At 47.6% G+C, this 13,263-nt stretch overlaps 1 protein-coding gene across 1 annotated transcript in view; it reads left to right on the plus strand.

Annotated features, from left to right (window-relative positions):
• Positions 1-10,857: 10,857 nt before the first annotated feature.
• SEC14L1 (SEC14 like lipid binding 1) overlaps positions 10,858-13,263 on the plus strand; it is a 71,640-nt gene continuing 69,234 nt past the window's right edge. Inside the window, exon 1 of the mRNA XM_088458799.1 lies at positions 10,858-10,993. The gene's annotated coding sequence lies outside the window, so the exon portion shown is untranslated. The remainder of the gene's footprint in view (positions 10,994-13,263) is intronic.

A 13,263-nucleotide genomic window follows, 5' to 3' on the forward strand; every position in this document is an offset into this window, starting at 1 on the left:
GATCACACATGTAATGTTTCAATTTGCTCTGTGTTCATCTGTATGCATGGCCCTATGACACCCTTTTGGAGACATATACAAATATGATTACAATTAAGTATTAGGTACTGTATACATTTTTTTTTTAGTACCAAAAGTTATAATAACAGTTTCCATATGACCAAATACCAGAAAAGGCTAAGGCAAATTAACCGCTGCTGTTTTTTTATTGCTTGTTAACTTCACACTATGGGCCTGATTCAGACCCGGTCGCAAATGCTGAGCGCTCGCAACCAGGTCGATGGTGGCCCAGAGTGCATGCGTACGACGGAGCCGGCTCCGTCGTGCACATGCGCGAGACCGGGATAACGACGGGCAAGCCTTCACTCCTGGTCTCGCACCAAAGGGGGCGTACTGTCGATGTTGAGTGACAGCACACCCCCTTTGGTGGGCGGGTCGGGGGGTGGCTGGCCAGATGGAGGCGTTCCCATGGGAACGCCTTCCATCTGGGGCCGGCCCCACTGACATCACAAGTGATGTCAGTGGGAGAGCTTTCGGCTCTGTTTGAGCCGAAAGCTCTCTGGGGTTTGAGGCCACGAGATCCTACCAGAAAGGTCTCGTCGGAAGCCTGATGGTCATCCTGGCCGCTCGCATCAGCTGTGGGTGGCAATCTACAGCAATGCGAGCGGCCGGTAGGCCGCTCCATAAAAAAAAAAGACGCCCTGATTCAGAGCGAGCGCTCTGTCAGAGCGTCCGGCTCTGAATCAGGGCCTATGACCAGACCAGTGGCATAATTAGAGTATTTGGAGCCCAGGACAAGATGAAAAACGGAGACCCCCCAACTATGTGCACGCGGGGAAGGCGTGTGCTCCGAAAAAGTGGATGTGGACACTGATAAATGGGGGCGTGTCAACATGACACACAACCGTTGCTCGTCACTCTGGGAACATTCCATTCCATATGGACCTTAATACCTCCAGTAGTAAGTACCCCTTATGCAATGCCCCCAGTAGTAGTTCCCCTTATGCAATGCCCCTAGTAGTAGTGACCCTCATGCAATGCCCAATGTAGTAGTGCCCCTTATGCAATGTCCACAGTAGCAGTGCCCCTTATGCAATAACCCCTGTAGTAGTGCCCCTTATACAGTGCCCCTAGTAGCGCGCCTTATACAGTGCCCTTTATACAGTGCCCCCAGTAGTAGTGACGTGTACACATAAAACACACAGACATACATATAATTATACTTACCCGAATCCCTGCTCCTGTGCCCACCATCGTCCACTCCTGCGTTCCCGCTCAACACTATGGGAGAGGTGTCATGACATCTCTCCATTCACCCACTGTGGGAGCCAGGGGGCAGAGCTCATGAGTGAGCTCCAGCCCAGCTCCGGCCGTGGGTGCAGCAGCCAATTAGAGTCTGTCTGACTCTTATTGGCTGCAGTGCTAAAACAAGCACACCCTGGGCACCGCCGGGTCCAACGGCGCCCAGGGCACATGCCCCGCTCTGCCCCTCTGGATTCGCCACTGGACCAGACCTCTGCTGAATTCTTCTTTTACCAAGTTTTGCTTCTGAATTTATCTAAGGAGCACAGTGAGATATTAGATGCTTCCCTCGTTTCAGAGGCACCTAGATTAAAAGAGGGACAGCAACTATTTTGAAAGAGGAATGTCCCCTCTTTCAAACAAGGGTTATCATAGCTTCTAAATGCCACAGTGGGGGAGATATAGTAACTTAAAGTCTCTATTTTCATAATAATTAATAATTATTACTTACAGAAAAAAAAATCCCGATCTTCCTCCCAGCCACTCATTGGACCTCATTCAGAGGCGGTCGATAGATGCAAGCGGTCGCACTGAATCAGGGAGGCTGCTTGCATCCTGAATGGCCGCCTCCTTGTCGATCGCTAAGCTGTAGGTTACCACCCACAGCTTAACGACCGACCAGGTTGATGGTCGCGATGGTGATCACCATCGCGACCATCGGAGTTTACGACCAGACCCTAAGGTTGGGTCTGGGCACTCGTAAGCCCCAGGCACTGACATCACTGCTGATGTCAGTACGGCCGCCCACAAAACGGCAAGCATTCCTTAAGGAACGACTCCGTTTTGGAAACCACACCCCCCCCCCCGGCCCGCCTACCAAACGGGGCCAACTGTCGATCAACATCGACAGTGCCCCTTTGGTAACGAGCTCGAGAGCGACAGAGTTTCTCTGTCGCTCCGGGGCTTGCGCACATGCAGTGCGGCTGCTGCGTGTGCTCTGGACTAACCATCGAGTCGGTAACGAGCGCATCAGCGCTTGCGACAGACTCTGAATAAGGTCCATATTCCCCACCGCTCTTTCAAGTGAGAGTGCGCCTATCTTCCTAAATGCCTCATGGAGGAGAGAGACATGGAGACTTAAAGGCATACTTGCCTACTCTCCCTACACTCGGACCCACGACGGATCTTTTTCCCAGAGAGGAGTTATTTAAAGTTGGCAAGTATGCTTAAAAGGAATACATATGAATTACCACCGGACACAAGTCCGGCGGTTCAAATACCGACACGGCTGAAAATCCCGATTATCCCCAGGTAAGTATCAACTAACCTAACCCCCCTAACCCTCCTTAGGGGTGCCTAACCCTAACCTTCCCCCCAGTGCCTAACCCTAATCCCCCCTCTAAGCGCCTAAACCTAAGTCCCACAGGGGGGTGCCTAGCCCTAAGTCCCACGGGGGGGGGGCCTAACCCTAAGTCCCCCCCGGGGGTGCCTAACACTAGCCCTCCCTCCCCCTAGCCTAACCCCAACCTCACGGGGGGATGCCTAACCCTAAGTCCCCCCAGGGAGCCCTAAACCTAACCCTCACCGCCCCAGCGGCTGTCCGCAGCGGCGCCCGCCATCACTTCAATCGGGATGCCGGGCACCGGTCTCCAGGCATCGGTAAAATGACAGGCGTCATTTAACCCTCGCCGGGATAAAGTAGTTGGGAAGCCGGCTGTCAGGCTTACGTCCGCCGGCTTCCCAATTGCATATCGCTTGAAAGACACTATACAAATAAAGTGAACAGTGCACACAGAATGCAGCTAGCAGTGTGTATCCCTACAGAGGGTCCACACTCCTCCACCAACATAAATGCACACAAAATCAGGAATACCAATCCACCAGCGCTTTCAAATATCTGGATGTACTTTTACAATTTCAGTCCCGGAATATTCTCACAATTCGTACTGAACTGGTGATTTTCACACTGTATATATCTTCTCAAGTAGACTGTCTCCTTACATAGGTATGCAAAAATATAGACAGCGCTTATAGACAAAAATGATTTAATATGTTATGAGAAAATAAATAAAATCAACATAAATAACAAAATTATAAAAAATACATTAAATAGAAAAATTATTTGTGTATATTAGGAATCAAGAAACAGAAACCGGCCGGTATATCTTCTTAATAACGACAAACCCATGTAAAAAAATCAATAAAAAAATCAATACAGATCTGTATATTATTAATAATCAATGGATACGGGAGCATCTTATATCCTTCGCACACATGGAGATATGGTATATTCAAAGCTCCAGCAATAATATATGTTTTTTTGTTGCTTAGGTTAGTGGTGAAACATGCAGTCAGTAATTTTGAAAGCAGCAATAATTTTGGGCGATATTGCATAAACTTCATAGTTTTTTGTGCCAGTAATGCTTAGCAGAATTACAACAAGCATGTATACATATCAGGCTTATACTCTGTTATTGCAAAACCATTGTTAGTTTGTGCCCATAGTGTTAGTAAGAAATCAATAAGCATGCAACGGAACTTTATTTCTTATACAAGCAAAAGTTCAGTCCCCTGCTTTTTTTAAAAAGCATGTACTCACGATTCTCCCGGGAGATCTATAGGTGGTAACAACCAGCTGGTTTGCAAATAGTGCAGTCGCTTACGCGTTTCTCCTCCTCCTTAGTATTCAGCGGCTTCCTCAGAAGTGTAGCCGCTGATCACTAAGGAGGCAGAGAAACGCGTAAGTGACTGCACTATTTGTAAACATATGTTTTGTCATGGCGGATGAGGGAGACGTGTCAGTGAGATTACGTCAGATGTGTGATTGAAGTTTGTGTTAAACCTGGAAGAAGCGGAAATGAAACTCACTAAATGTTACGGCAAGCATATGGTGGAGAAACAATTAGTGGGTAATAAGCAAGTGACTGACGAAGCACGTTCTTGGAGACCGTCCACCGCGATTACAGATGTCAACATTGCCAAAGCTGCGGAGATGTTGCAAAATGACAGAAGGTTAACTTTACGAAGACTTTTGGCTTCACTTGGCATCTCATTCAAAACGGGTTCAGCATATTGTTTCTTTTATAATTTTTTTTATTGAAGCAAGACTTGTCTGTACATCGAAAAAAAAAATTATCTACACAATAAATTCTCATATTAATGACATCAAAAGAACAAAGACAAATCTCAGTAATAGAGAACAGCTATAAAATGTGGATCACAATCCATAACAATATATCCATGATACATATTTACATATGAAATATACAACAAATGAATAGAATCCGTCATGACCGAGACAAACCCATAAGATATTGTCTATTTGGAGAGAGATAAGTTTTGTGAATCACATTGTAAAACAATTCTTGATACAAACTCGAGGCAGAAGCTTACAGGCATTATTGAGAAATCGGAGGAGATCCTGGGTAGAAAGAGTAGGAAAGTGGGGGTTCAGCATATTGTGACAAAGGAACTGAAAATGCATCGCGTGTGTGCCAGATGGGTACCCAGAATCTCACAGAAGAGCAGATGCGACTAGTTGAATCGTACAAGAACACCGTTCGAATGTCGGAGAGGATACCCAATTTCCTGACACCGATTGTGACGTGTGATGAATCCTGGATTCATCATTATAATATGGAATCCAAACAACAGTCCAGTGTATGGAAACACGCTTTTTCCAAGTTTAACACAAAATACAATCACACGTCTCTGACATAATATCACAGACACGTCTTCCTCATCCGCCATGATGAAATGTACAAAGATCTTCCACTCGCTGTAACCAAACAAAGAAGACTAAGGCAGTCCAACCGCAGGTTCAGACACATCAATGTATCAGCTTCACAATAACCAGCATATTGTTGCCACGTCTACCTGTGGGATAGAAAAACAAATGCAGTCTCATTACTTTTCAATCAGCCCTTGTATATAAAACATATAAAATGTGTGGCAATCACATGCAGTATCCGTTCATGGCTGAAAAAGTAACAAATACCAGCTGAAGGCCAGAATTGTCAACGGACAGTTCTTAAAGCGCATATGCAATATAGGATGTCCCGGCTGCAGTCCTGGGTCTCCCACCTGACTCCCATCCTAGTCTGTCTATGCTGGCTCGTGCCTTTCAGTCACCTCTAGTATTACTGCTCACGGGTTCACCCCATGTCCTCCTCTCACTTGAGTTTGAGAAATGCCTTTAAAGGTTGGTCATGTCTAAGGTGGAGGTAATAGAAAGTAGAGATTACAGTAGAATAACCCGGGTCGGTGCGTGGTTTGAAAGGCGTCTGTCCCAGGTTTGACCTGGTTTGGAAGCGTGCTCCAAATCCTGGGTCAGACCTGGTATTTTAGTGGAAAAGGAGCACCTACTGTACTAGCGATTTCTGTTCAATTCCTTATCAGGCCCAGAATGTACAAGTCATGAGTGTTAGGTAATTTTAGTTCAAGCCAGCTGCAGCACTCTCCTGAAAAGGTGAGGCTGGTGCTAGCTAGAAAGGTGACAAGCTGCTGCGCTGTTTCCTTTTATTATTAAAATTACTTGACTGACTCTACCATGCAGGTTTGCCGTGTAAAATCCAAAAAGATTACATTTATAGCATATTATATTTACGCTACTGGGGCCGCTGATTAATGAGAAAGGAGGATAATTATATTGAATATTGTAATGAACTGTGACACCTACCCAGCAACTAAAGAGGAGAGGGAATTCAGGGCCTAATTCAGGCCCGTTCGCTAGGATGCGTTCGCACTTCGCACGCAGCCGCCAGCAGCCTGAGTATGCAAATCCCACAAATGCTAGCAAAACATTAGCACGCCCACTATGTCTTGCCGTGCAATCGCGGTGTGTATTTTAGACGCCTACCAGCCTGACACAAGATGCGCACTTTCCCTTCGTAACATACGTCATCTCCAGGAAGTGTATTAAACAATCAGTAACATAGAGTAACATCGGACCCATACGCAGCACTTGTGGCTGACCAAACCTTACCGCAAGCACTGTGAGTGCTGCTGTGTGTAATTCAGCCATGTGACGTGTATACTGATGCTGCGTCTTAATTATGCACGCTCTGCATTCGCACCACCACACCCCCGTTACCATCGACCAACCCCTGTCACCACCCACAAACGGCACATCCTGTCACTCATGCTTGCGGAGCGTCTGTGTACAGGGTGCGAACGCTTCCCGATCGCATGGACTAGTTCCCGTAGGCACACTGCGTCTTGTACGCATGCGCAGATTGCAAACATCGGCAGGCTACGTGTGAACGCAGCCTAGCGAATGGGTCTGAATCAGGCTCTCAGTTCACGCACTGAATTGATATATATTACCATCAAATATACTTTGTCCCCACCAGAGGGCATCACTCTCCATTGAACAGTTTTTCTGAAAGGATGGTTTGTCAGTTATGTCCCTAAAGAATGAGTAAAATATGACGGTTCTCTCCCACAGGTTTAATAATGACTTATCAGGCAAAAACAGAAGGAATTGCAGTGTCTGCAGACAAAGATTATTGGGGATCGTCAGCTGATAAAAAAAAGTTAATGAGAGATAAATACACTACAGCAAAGCTGTATAAAGGCAGAATACAATCTGTACACACAACTAAAACAGAAGCAATTTATAAAGAGAACTCAGGGGCTGATTCAGCAGAGGATGCTAATGCATTCGCAACTGTGATCTCTTACGGATCGCAGTTGCTAAAACATGCTAATGCCTTCCAAAGCTTAACCAAGCATAGGGACGCCTGCTGCTGCCATGCGGCTGGCGATTCAATTCCCGGCAGCGCCTGGCCGACCAAAGCAGAGTTCCCGGCAGCGGAAGCTCAACAGCGCTGGAAATCCCGATCGTCAATAGGTAAGTATTGACTAACCCAACCTAAACCCCTAACCCTCCTTTCGGGTGCCTAACCTCCCCCCCCTAGTGCCTAACCCTAATCCCCACTCTAAGTACCTACCCTAATCCCCCCCTTCCCCGCTGCCTAACCCTAAGTCCCCCCCGGGTGCCCTAAACCTAACTCCCCCCCCCCCCCCTGCGGCTGTCTGCTTGCGGTGCCCGGCATCCCTTCGATCGGCATGCCGGGCGCCGGTCTCCCGGTGTCGGGGAAATGTCCGGCATTTCACCCTCGCCGTGACATGACAGTCGGGAAGCCGGCTGCCGGTATTAAGGCAGCCGGCTTCCCGATTATATACCCTGCTGCCTTCTCATATCCATGTGCAACTGCGTAAACATCGGTAACATCGAGCAGACACGCAGCATGTAAGTTAAGTCTGACCAGCCACAAGCACTGCAGCTCTCCTGACACCCAGAGAGCTCTCATGCTGCGAAGGAGATCCCAATGAATAATTCAAATAGCATTACACCCATGTCAACATCCCAGTGCCGGCATTGCCAGGTCCACATACTCATAATCATAGGCCCTGATTCAGAGCCGCTCCTTGCCGCTGCCCGCATGCTGGGATTGTGGGTTTTTTATTTTTTTCTGATCTCTGGCCGCTCGCAAAGCTGTGGGAGACCACCCACAGCTTGTGCGAGTGGCCAGTAGACTATCGCGATAATCACAACCATCGACCTTGCAACGAGACCCTATGGAGGGGTATATGCTGCAGCAAGGCCGAGTGAACTCCCTGCTCAGAGCAGGAAGTCCACTACTGACATCAGTCGCTGCTGTTGCGACGCATGCGCAGTGCCTAAACATCGGGCCGCTTGCGAGGACACAGCGCTTGCGATCGGCTCTGAATCAGGGCCATAGTGACAGTCAAACTGATGACCTCATCACACATAGGGCCTGATTCAGACCCGCTCGCTGGATGCGACCGCTCGCTCCCAGCGTATGGAAATTCAGTTAAGTGACGTCAAGGCAGGCGCTCGCACGGCAAGGCATTAGCACGCCCACTATGTCTTGGCAAGTGATCACTTTGTGTTTACAGACGCCCATCAGCCAGTCTTTAGCCGCCCACTAGCGGACGTCATCTCCAGGAAATATATTCAACCATCGGATCTGACCGCAGCACTTGCGGTTGACTGTACCCTACCGCAAGCACTTCAGCGTATTTGTCAACCAGCTGACACGTACTATGACACTGCATGTTAATTATGCATGCCCCAGAAATGGCGTGGAAACACTCTAGCTCGCCTGCGTCCACAACTCCACTCCCCCGTTACTACTGCCCTGCCCGTTACCACCCACAAACAGCCTCTCCTGTCACTCATTCCACTGGGCTGTCTTTGCAGGGCGAGCGAGCATAATCCGATCGCTCGTACTAGTTTGTGCATTGCGAACTACACACATGCGCACATTAGCGAACATTGTCTGCAACGAGTGGCCGCTTGCTAGCAAGCGGGTCTTAATCAGGCACATTGTTTTTTGCTTCAAGACAATGCCCAACCACGTTGCTGCTGTTGCATTGGCAGCACTAGAACACCCTCCTGGACTTAGGCCCTGATTCAGAGCCGGACGCTCTGAATCAGGGCCGTCTTTCTTAATTTTTAGAGCGGCCTCCTGGCCGCTCGTATAGTTGTGGGTGACCACCCACAGCTATAGCGAGCGGCCAGGAAGATGGTCGCGATGGTCAAGACCATCGGGCTTGCGACAAGACCCTTGTGGTAGGGTCTCGTTGCCGCAAGCCCTGGAGTGCTTTCGGCTCTATCAGAGCCGAAGGCAGTGGGGCCGGCCCCAGACGGTAGGCGTTCCCATGGGTACTACTCCGTCTGGGCAGCCACGCCCACCAAAGGGGGCGAGCTATCACTCACCATAGACAGCACGCCCCCTTTGGTACAAGACCCAGAGCGACGGCTTGCCTGTCGCTATCCGGGTCTCGCACATGCGCACGACGGAGCCGGCTCTGTCGTGCGCATGCGCACTGGGCCAACATCAACCCGCTTGCGAGCGGGTCTGAATCAGGCCCTTAGAGCCCTGTGATTTCTGGGCATTCCTAACCCTAAAAAAAACAGCTGCACAGAAAGACGTTCTCAACAGATGATGAAGTGAAAAATGTCACAGCTGCAACACTAAAAGTGATGTCACAAAACAGTTTACTGCACATCTTTGTAGAAACGCTGCAAACAATGCATTGAATGTGAAGGATGCTACTTTGAAAAAGAAAAATGTTCAGATCCTGTGGAGTCATCCGATTCTGAATAAAAAAAAAAGCAGTCTCATTACTTTTCAATCAGCCCTCGTATATCACAAATAAGGACTACATTAAAGAATATGGCTGGTAGCTGTGATGTTTAACAACCTAACCTTCGACAAGATGTATGGCAACTGAAAAACATGTCCGATATATAACAGGTCAGGGTGATCCATGTGTTATGAAAGCAGGGAGCACACATATTGGAGGACTGTCTGAAACGTCTGCTAACTACTCAGGGCCTGATTCATTGCAGAACGCAACTGCAAATGAAATATTGATTATGCAGGCAGTGCAACTGCGATAGTATGCTAATCCATTGCAATCGCAATGGCGCCACTGCACTACATAAGGACGCCCACTTTACTTTACACACATCCGTAATGTTTAGCAAGACTGCTAAACCATCGGTAACATCAAGTACCATCGCAGCCTCACGCACACTTGCACAAGCTCTGACCTTACACAGAAATTGCTAATTTCATTGCATCGCTATCACACTGCGTATGCCGTCGTGGTGGATAATTTATGCACACCCTTGCAACAGTGTTCAAACACCCTGGCACGCCTGATACCGACCACCCCCCTTCACCACCCACAAACGGCACTTCATGTCAATCACTCTGTGATGGGTCTACACAGGGTTAGGTCTAGACCAGTGGTTCTCAAACTCGGTCGTCAGGAACCCACACAGTTCACGTTTTGCAGGTCACCCAGCAGGTGCACAGGTGTAATCATTACTCACTGACACATTTTAAAAGGTCCACAGGTGGAGCTAATTATTTAACTTGTGATTCTATGAGGAGACCTGGAAAACATGCACTGTTTGGGGTCCTGAGGACCGAGTTTAAGAACCTGTGGTCTAGACTATACAGCGCTGATGGACCTGTGATGTCACACCCACGTGACCCGACCTGAAAGGGGGAGGGGTGGGGATTCTAACAGGGGACCAAAAGTGTCCCCTCGCGGGCTCACTACTCTCGCCGTGCTTCGGGCACGGTGGCTCGCCACAAATATTTATTCCCCCTCTATGCCCACGTGGATGATAACGCAGTAGCGGTTCAGCCTCCTGCAGCGGTCACGTGGTGGATACGTCACAAAGGTCCTTTAGCCACATAGGAAATAGCAGCAACCATCTGCGTAGTAATCTGCGTAGTCTCTGCGATCGCAATGGCTGGTTCGCGCACCCGCACCGCATACACATGCAGAGTACACAACAATCGGCCGATTGCATGTGTATTAACAAATGCGTTCTTTGCTGAATCAGGCCCTCAGTCAGTAGTCAATCAATGGTAACGGATAGATGCCCTTCAGTAAATGTAGTGTACTCTTTCATACTCGTGAGACGTGACATCATAAACTTGCGACGGAACGGCGCCATAACACGAACGGTTGTAGATTGCCCCTCCCTCCGTGTAATCCTGAGGACCCCGGAAACCATGTGACCATCCATGGAATGTGAGCGGCGGCTATCAGGGGGCGGGGCAGAGGAATCTAATTATTGACGTCACGCTCCGGCAGGCTGACGCCTGCGCAGTCGGAAGCTGTCGGTGGCCGGTGTCTGGTGTCACAGCGACGGGACGGGAGCCCGGCGGACCCGGACCCGGACCCCATAACCGTCAAGGTGAGAGACCCTGCCATGGTCTTATAGGAAATTAACTTGTACTGTGCGTATGAAAAGAGGCCTCAGTATACGGCTGTGTACGGAAACGCCTGTGTGTTATGTAACACCTCCAGTGCTGTGTGATATGTACACTAAGATGCATTCTCCCCGGCTTGTCATGCAGCTGTGTGATGACGTGTGTGTGTGTACATTGTGTTATTATTGACTATATGTGTTTTGGGGTCTATAATGATGTGCAGCTTGTGCTGTGTGGATTTGCACCTCCATGTGTGTATGTGGGACTATATGTACCCGGGTTTACTGTATTACCCTGTGTTATTACCCTGCTTGTAGCACAGCTACGCTGACCTGATGGGGTGGGAAGCAGCAGTGAGTGGGGTCTGTGTGTCAGGTAGCTCAGTGATTAGTAACTTTAGTGCAGCAGCCACCCCACAATGTTCTGGTGTGTGAACAGTCTTTGGTGGTAATAACTTTGCCCCCCAGTAATGTGACTAATGCAAATGCTGAGTTACAGGGTATTTAATGATGGGTGTCATTTTCTGGGGATGATTTGGTTTGGCTCATCTCAGAGTAAGTTGCTGTTTTCTTGCTGCTTCTATGCACTGCTAAGGCTGGAACGCTGTTCTGTGTCCCTCATTTGGAAGGAAGACCGTATCCCACAAGCCAGCTAGTCATCTAAAGCTGGAAGTTGCTGCAGTTTAACTTCAACCTTTTTGTGATACATTTCCCCGCATTAAAATATGCAAACTCTGTGAAATAGATCTCCCTATCGTCTGTGTAATAGACTCCTGATTAGTGATTACTCTTTTTTTTTTTTTTTTTTTTTGCTATTCTTTGTACACTTTGATTTAAAGGGAAAGTAAACCTGTTTATAAGGTGTTATTTTTATTTTTTTGTTTACCTCTGTTTTAGTTTTGTATGCATTTTGTGTGGTTTCGGTCCCATTTTATGCCTAATCCCTTTATGCAAATTTAATTTGTTTTAGAATGGGTTTTTTTCCCCAGAAGTGTGAATGTTAATGCAACTATGTTTTATGTAAAGAATGTATTAATAGCAAGTATAATTGTTTTGTGCATAGGTTCCCAAACGTGGTCCTCAAGGCTCCCCAACAGTTAAGTTTTACTCATATCCATGGTTGAGCACAGGTGTTAAATTAAATTGACTGAGGCACTAATTAAGTCACCTGTGCTCAACCATGGATATCTCTAAAACCTGAACTGTTGGGGAGCCTCTAGGACCCCATTTGGGAACCTCTGATTTTGTGTATTTCCGTTACCACTTGAAAAGCATTAACCTCTGAAGATATGTTTTTAGTTGTATGTTGCTACTATGTTATTCTACCACAGAGGTTTTTAATGGTTGAGTAATAACCCTTTTTACACCGGAGCTAAAACCCAGGTTTTTGAAGGGTTAACCCGGGCAGCTCCCTGGTGTAAAAGGGGAGAGAGTTGGATCGCCGGGTCGAGTGACCCGGCAATCCAACCCAGGTAACTAGCAGGGTTTAACACGGGCGTAGCCCGTGAAACCCTGCTGTGAGAACAGCGCACTCCGGGTCACGATGACCTGGAGTGCGCTGCTAGCCAGCCGATTGGTCCGGCTTCAGTGGCGCTTGGAGATGACGTCATCTCCAAGCGACCACTTTCACTCCGCAAAAGCCGGGTCTATGCAGACCCGACTGAGGTGTGAGCGGAGCTGACTCGGGAATATCCCGAGTCGGCGCCGGCAAAATTCCGGGTCTGATCCGGATAGGAACTTTGTTCCAACTCCGGGTCAGACCCAGAATTTAGGTGGAAAAGGGGTATTAGTAGGGTCTACCTTGTTCATCATGTCTTCTTATAAACTGCTTTCTTTAAAGGTCATATGATTAACATGATTGAATCTTACCAGTCTTGGGGATTGATGATTTACTAATAGTTTTGCCCATAGCAACCAATTAGATTTTAGCTATCCATTATTGCATTCTACAAAATGATACAGAATCTGATTGGTTGCTGTGGCAAACAATTCTACATTTCTGTTTCAGAACTTTTTATTAAATCTACTCCTTATTGTGTCTTGTAGAAATATTCATAGCTTTTAAATGTGATTTGTGTTTTGGAACAAAGAAGGCTAAATTTGTAACAATCTCTGAAGTATATAAACCACCAGTTTGAAGTGTGTTGTAAGCGGAGATAACTATTTTAGAGCTATACAGTTGTGTTTACTGATTCTCATTCTTCATACTCTCCATATAACTTGTATCCGGCATTCAATAGCCGTATGGTTCATAC

Source organism: Taudactylus pleione, unplaced genomic scaffold (assembly GCF_031769625.1).
Source record: "Taudactylus pleione unplaced genomic scaffold, aTauple2 ptg000851l, whole genome shotgun sequence".
NCBI classification, from domain to species: domain Eukaryota; kingdom Metazoa; phylum Chordata; class Amphibia; order Anura; family Myobatrachidae; genus Taudactylus; species Taudactylus pleione.